This window comes from Capsicum annuum, chromosome 7 (genome assembly GCF_002878395.1).
Source record: "Capsicum annuum cultivar UCD-10X-F1 chromosome 7, UCD10Xv1.1, whole genome shotgun sequence".
Lineage (NCBI taxonomy): Eukaryota > Viridiplantae > Streptophyta > Magnoliopsida > Solanales > Solanaceae > Capsicum > Capsicum annuum.
The window spans coordinates 61,217,392-61,225,333 of NC_061117.1; positions in this window are offsets into that span (position 1 = coordinate 61,217,392).

Here is a 7,942-nt window from a genome sequence, read left to right on the forward strand (position 1 = left end):
TTCATACATAAGCTCTGCAGGTAACTACCGAAAGTTATAGATCTCATCTTTTAGTTGTAGTATCCTGGCAGGAGGAAAAATCTGATTTAAAAATTGTCTGTGCAGCTTATGCCAGGTCGTGATTGAACCTCTAGGAAGTTCTCCGAGCCATAATGATGCTTCACCTGTCAGTGAAAAAAGGAACAACAGTAACCTCAATGATTCCTAATCCAACCTAGGTATGATATAAGAAATGCATATCCAAGTAAAGTTGTCTAGATGCATATTTGTATCATCTGTTTCTGCGCCTGAGAATACACCCTTTAGATTCATCAGCTGGATCATTGCACTGGTAATAACAAACTTCACATTAGGGGGTAAAGTAGGTGGAACAATGGCTCCAGTCTCAACAGGCTCTACATAACCCATGTCTTCATCTTTATCATATGGTGTTAGATACTGATAGACGGGGATCACTCTAGCTCTCCACTTCGTGCTATATCATAATTTGTATCGAGTGGTGCTCGATGATTATCTACTGACCTTGGCAAAGCCATATGTGCCTATTGGGCCAGTCTGGCCTCCTTGACTGCTCTTCTCTCTTCAACTACTTTTACTAATAATTTATCCATCTACTTATTGGCAATATTTTATAGATTAACAAGTGGAGGAGGAGGTATATTCTAAGGATCTCGAACCCCAACAAGAACATAATCACAAACGTTCTCTGACATCCTTCGTAGTGTTTGTAAAATTCTCTCAGACTCAAGATCAATAGGGAGTAAGGTATTTGCTTGACTCCTGGTGCTAAGCATACACCGGCATATACCCAACTAAATATAGAAAATAAAATCTCGATCTATCAACTTTAATCAATAATTCACACCGTAGTCCCCAGCAACGATGCCAAAATTTGATGTCACCCAAAACTGACTTCCAAAGAAGTATGCTGTGGTCTATGCCAAATATAGTAACCCAACTCAGGTCTGGCTCTAATCGATAGGGAATACATTGAACAATATCTCAAACTTGACAAAATTCATGAGCAGTACAGAAAAGTAAATAGGGGAAATTTGAAAATCAACAGTAACAAGTAGAGGACTTGAATGCTTGAGTTTGCAAACAATGGAAGACGAATAATAGGATTGTGATCCCCCTGGCTTCACAATTATGTAAGATTCTCGTGTTTGAACCACCTATCCTACTGCTCTGCATGCAAGGTTGACAAACTATGTACTCTCAACCGTTTTGTAAATATGTTGATAGATTTTACCCTTTACCTTGTGAGTTTCAGGCCGTTACGTCGCTGTCTTTTGTCTATAACCTCAATATAACTCTCACCTTTTGAGTCTTGAGTTGGTTAGATGAGGGTTGATAGCCTCAAATCACTGTTGTAACCTCTTTTTCCCAATCTCAAACTCCCTTGTGAGGATGTTCATGAATACAAGCAACTCCTAAGCTTCTACAGTATCTTGGCACAATTAATACAAAGAAGATTGCAATACACGTAAATATAATAGATTAGATAAATCTCTCACTTCCCCTAGGTAGCTAATCCACAGGGTTCACACAACCCTAGTTAAGGAATTTATCCACTCATGCTTATGCAACAACTTATGATAGTCAATAAAGAAGGCATGCAATTAATTGCACAATAATGAAAAAATAAAATCCAAAGTCTCTAATTGAGTACGAACCCAACATCTCAAGAACAAAATCTTAATGATCAAAGTATGTGAAAATTATCAAAAGTTTAAAAATGCGTAACCTAATAAAGGAATAACCCTAAGGTATTTATAGTACTTAAAATAATAAAAAAATCCTAATAAAAATGGAATAGGAAAAGTAAGTCAACAATCATTGACTCATAAGGTCTCCTTAGGAGTCGTATACTGCTAGTCGTAAGATTCCAGTGAACTTTCATATTCATGGATTCAAGATTCTATTGTCGTTATGAGTCCTCACCACGAGTCATAGTCAGTCCTTACAATTCATGGTCTTTACTCGTTATCACTTGAGCCTCAGACTTTAGTGCCTTGCACGCTGGTTTCATTATGATTGATCACTATGAGTCATAGTCTGACCTTACGACTCGTAGCCTTCCATGACTTCACTTTTGGATTTCAGCATAGCTCATTGTTCTCTTTTTGAATTTGGGTTACGAGTTATATACCATCTTAATAACTTGTAACTTGACTAGTACTTCAACTTTTACAGATACTTTTCTTTAGAGTTTTAGCTCAAGCCATTTTCTACCCTGTTTCCCTGCAATCATGCAATAAACACATCATATCTATCAAAATAACCCAAACCCAAGCATAAATTCCTTATTTTAAGCATCGAATGTGCCATGTTTCTAAGGCACATCAACCGACAAGATGGTAAGGGAAATGAGAAGTAATTTCTCTAGATTACTCCAAACGGTGACTTTCTCTTCAACCTCCATCAAGCAATTAGAGGAACAAGTGGACCAAATAACGACACAACTCAATGTTAGACAAAAAGAAGGGCAACCTAGTATTGTGGTGGTTGATCCAAATACTAATGCTCGCATCGAGGCTATCATCACTAGGAGTGGCTGATCTCTTGGTGAAAGCTATAATGATAAGACAAGTGATGGGTAAGCAAATGTGAAAATAAAATGGTTAGATAATTCAAATTACAAGGCTCCTAAGTCCAATAATAAAATTGATGAACCATCAAAGGTTGTGAAAGAGAAAGGTGATTGAGAAGAGCCTCCTAGAGTGGTTAAGGGTGATGATCCAAAAGTGAATGAACATCAAGTTGCCTTATTGACACCAATTAAATTCCTCCCCATTCCCATAAAGGTTCAATAGGTGAGATGGTAATGACAATTTTAACAAGCTAATTGAGAAATTTAGCAACCTATCTATCAATATCCCATTGATAGAAGCTTTGCAAGAAATGTCGGGGTATGCCAAATTCATAAAAAACTTGGTCTCTAAAAAGTGAGTTGTGGAGTGTAAAACCATAGAGGTGACTCATAATTGTAATGCTATTATGTAAAGTATAATCGCATTAAAGAAAGAAGACCCAGGTGCATTCACCATCTCATGCATCATCAGAATGTTTAAATTTTCTAAAGTATTGTGTGACCTTAGGTAAGTAGCAACTTGATGTCGTTTGCTGTGTTTCACAAATTGCATTTAGGTACACCTAAGCCTACAACCATGAGGCTATTGATGGTCGATTGCTCAATCAAGAAACCTATTGGGGTGATATATAATGTATTGGTGAAAGTCGCTGGCTTATCTTTTTGGCCGACTTTGTTGTTCTTAATTTTGTGATTGACCATCAAGTTTCTATCATTCTTGGTAGAACTTTTTTAGCCACCAGAAAGGTATTAGTCGATGTAGAGTGTGGTGACATAAAATATTGAGTAAATAATGAGGATGTCACTTTCAATGTATGTAAGGCTATGAAGCAACCTATGGAGTTACAAGTGATCTCGATGATTGATGTCATTGATGTTTAAGTGATGAACACAATTGATGCGGATATTGTAAATGACCCTTTAGTGGGTGTATTATGGAACTTTGGGAGTGAAAAATTAAAGGGTATGATGAGGTAGTTGCTTCATTGATGGGTCTAGGATCTTACACCAAGAACCCGACCAAATTGGATCTTAACTTGAAGAATCGTGAAAGTCCACCCACCAAGCCATCCATCATTGAACCTTCTCAACTTGAGTTAAAACCATTGCCTTCTCACTTTTGGTATGTATTCTTAGGAGATCACAACACATTACCAATTATCATCGTGAGTGATCTTGAGCCTTGCTATATAGAAGCCTTGAAAGCTATAGTGAAGAAGTTTATCCGTGCTATTGGATAGACTATCGTAGATATTATAGGCATAGATCTCAGAATTTGTTCCTACAAAATCAAACTAGATTAAGATCATGTCCTAAGTATGGAACATCAAATAATAGTCAACCAACCAATGTAAGAGGTGGTAAAAAAAAGGAAATCACAAAGTGGCTTGATGTAGAAGTCATCTACCCAATCTCTAATAACACATGCGTGAGTCCGGTGTAATGTGCCCCAAAAAAAGGTGGCATAACAATAGTACAAAATGAGAAAAATGACCTTATCCCCATCCGTCTAGTCAAAGGGTGGAGGGTATGTATGGACTACCACAAGTTGAACTCACGGATCGAGAAGAAATATTTCCCAATGCCATTTATGGATAAAATGCTAGATAGGCTAGACGAGCATGGGTGGTATTGCTTTCTTAACAATTACTTGGGGTACAACCAAATTTCCGTTGCCTCTGAAGATCAAGAAAAGACAACATTCACTTGTCCTTACAACATATTCTCCTTCAAGCATATGCCTTTTTGGTTGTTTAATGCTATGGCAACGTTCTAGTGAGGCATGCTATTTATCTTTGTGGATATGGTGGAATATTCAATGAAGGTGTTCATGGATGACTTCTCCGTAGTAGGAAAGTCATTTGAGTCATGCCTTGCTCGCTTAAGAAAAGTTCTTGAAAGGTGTGTGGAAACCAATCTAGTCTTAAAATGGAAAAAATACCACTTTATGGTTAAGGAGGGAATTATTCTTGGTCATAAAATCTCAGGGGATGGTATCCAAGTGGATTAAGCAAAAGTTGAGGTAATTCCTAAGTTGCCTCCTTCTATCTCAGTGAAGGGTGTGAGAAGTTTCCTTGGTCATGCAGGTTTTTATAGATGATTCAACAAAGATTTATCAAATATTGCACACCCCATGTGTAAACTCCTTGAAAAATAGGCAAAATTTAAGTTCAATGATGAATGTTTAAAGGCATTTAGTCATCTCAAAGATCTTCTTGTTGTGGCTCCTATTATTATCATCCCAAATTGGTCTTCACCCTTTGAACTAATGTGTGATGCAAATGGTGTTACTTTAGGCTCGGTGCTAGAACAATTGAAAGAGAATTTGTTCCATCCAATTTACTTTGTGAGGAAATCATTGAATGATGTCCAACGTAACTATACGATTATGGAGCAAGAGTTGCTTGCGGTGGTCTATGCTTTTGAAAAATTTAGAGCATACTTGTTGGGCATGAAAGTTATTATGCATACGGACCACGTATATCTTAGATATCTCATGGACAATAAAAAGGCTAAACCACGCTTTATTAGGTGTATCTTTCTCTTGCAAGAGTTTGATTTTGAGGTGAAGGATCCAAAGGGTTGTGAAAACCAAGTGGCCGACCACCTTTCCCACCTTGAAAATAATCATGTGAAGTAGGGTGAGATTGAAATCGATGACACTTTTCTTGATGAGCTTGTCATGTCAATCTCGGGAAATATTGAACCTTGGTATGCAGATTATGCTAATTATGTGGTAACCGGTGAAATTCCCGAGGATCTTATCTACCATCAAAGAGAGTGATTTTTATTCAATGTAAAGAAGTATTTTTAGGATAAGCCTTTTCTATTTTGGGAATGCACGAATGGTATGATTCGTCGTTCTGTTATGGAAGTGGAAATGAAAGATATCCTTGAAGTGTGTGACTCCTCTTCTTTTGGTGGTCACTATGGGTTGATTTGAACCACCACCAAAGTTCTTAAATGTGGTTATTATTGGCCCTCCATTCATAGAGATACCATTGAAATGGTCAAAGCATGTCATCAATGTCAACTGTAAGGTGGCATTTTGAGAAGGCATGAGATGCCCCTTAAACCCAATCTCAAAGTCAAACTATTCAATGTTGGGGCATTGATTTTATGGGCCCTTTTGTGATCTCTTTTGGTAACAAATACATCTTAGTGGCAGGTGACTATGTCTCCAAATGGGTAGAGACTGTAGCACTTTTGAAGAACGAGATAAAAAGTATTACTTTCTACTTGAAGAAATATATTTTTACAAGGTTCGAAACTCTGTGAGCTATTATTAGTGATAGAAGCTCGCATTTTTGCAATCGGGTTTTTGGTGCTCTTCTTGACAATTATAGGGTGAAACACAAGGTTTTCACCCCATATCACCCCCAAATGAGTGACTAAATTGAGGTGTCCAATCAGGAAATCAAATCTATCTTTGAGAAAACCGTGAATGTTGGCCGAACAATTAGGTGTGACAACTTGATGATGAGCTTTGGGTTTATAGGACGACCTACAAAACCCTAATTGGTAGGTCCCCCTACCAATTGGTGTTTTAAAAGGCATGTCACTTACCCGTTGAACTTGAGCATAAAGATTTGTGGGCGTTGAAGAAGTTAAATATGGATTGAGAAGAGGCTACTAAGTCAAGGGTCACTAGACTTTATGAGATGGAGGATTTTCAATTCAAGGCTTATGAAAGTTACACTTTATATAAGGAAAAGATGAAGAAGTGGCATAATGCTGTGATCCTAAAGCAGGAATTTCATGTAGGCGAGAGTGTACTCCTTTACAACTCTTGTTTGAAGTTTTTGTTGGGTAAGTTTTGATCCAAGTGGTCGGGTCCCTTTGTGATTACGAATGTGTACTCTAGCGGTGCTATCGAGCTAGAGGACCCCAAGAAAAAGAGATTCATAGTAAATGGGCAAAGGTTAAAGTACTACAATGTAGGTGGACCCTGGGCGGTGAAGATTGAGTTGTTGCACTTTGAGGACCCTCAATATTAATAAAAAATCATCATGTCGTGATATTAAATTAGGTGCTTGATAGGAGGAAATCCATCATTTTTATGTTTGCACCATGTATTTTTGATTAAGTCACATAATTTTGATTTTTTACAGGTGTTTTGGATAGATTGGAAGCCAAAAATAGGGGAAAATTGAGGTTAGAAATGTGGCAGCCATGTAGAAAAATAGGGTAAAATAGGAGAGCAGAATGCCTCAGGTACCACGATCATGTCGTGAGCATTGTGATCCTGGTATTGCAATCATACCAATTATGTCACGATTACGATAGTATGTCTAAAATTCACATTGGTTTTTAATGCAGTTTCAGGGAGCCCTTTGACCCTTTTTATGCTTTTGTGTTATGTGGTGAGGACACTACAAGTCTTGAAGTTGGGGGTGTGTTGCTTTTGTGTGCGTGCACATTGATTTACAATATTCAATTTTCTTTTGCAATACATTAACTTAGTTCACACTAAGCATAGAGATTTTGTGAATTAACTATTTTACTTTTAGCTTTCGATTTCTTTTAATAATGATGTTGGACAAACCTTTCCCTATGATAAATATAGTGATGATATTCTTGAAGGAAAATCTTATGTTTGGGTTTTGAGATATAGATGCAGGGGAAGTTTGAGTACCCTTGGCATTATAGATTTTGGATTGCTATTATTCCTATGGCGAAGTCTGAGTAGCCATATGGTATGTCCTTGTGAGAGCCCAACTATAAGATGAAAGCTTGTTTTGGTACTAACGATCGCCCATATTGCGAGGTGAAATGTGAAGCGCACATCCCTCTCTGTCCAAATTTTTTTGTGAAAATCAAGAGCATGGACATGAATAATTGTGTAACAATGCTTTACCCTCTTCTTATGACTCCAAATTCTTTAGTAGGTAGTGTGTTGTAAATAACTCCTTTTTTCTCTAGTAGAAAATGAAATTGATCCTTCTATGTAAGTTTGCATGCTGTGTGAGTTAAGATTAGTTTCTTGATTCTCATGCACACTCGTGTCATCTAGAACTTTCCCCGTTTGTCTTTCAAAGCTAACCTTGATTACACATAGTTGGGAAAATGATCTTAGGCCTTCCTTGTGAGTATGGAAAACCAATCGAGACTAAAAAGCCTACCAATACTCAAATTGTACCCTTAGTCACCCTCTTTAGAGGATGACCTTTCTTTGACAACCATATTATAAGCCTTAAAACTTTTTGAAAAATGATCCCTCTTTTGAACCCTACCCCCTTGAACGTGAAAGTGCCAACTAGAGGCTAAAATCCTAAGTTGGGGGTGGTGGATTTTAAAGAAGGTGATCATGGGACATAGTGTTGTAAGTGAATTCCTAGGAACTATTCA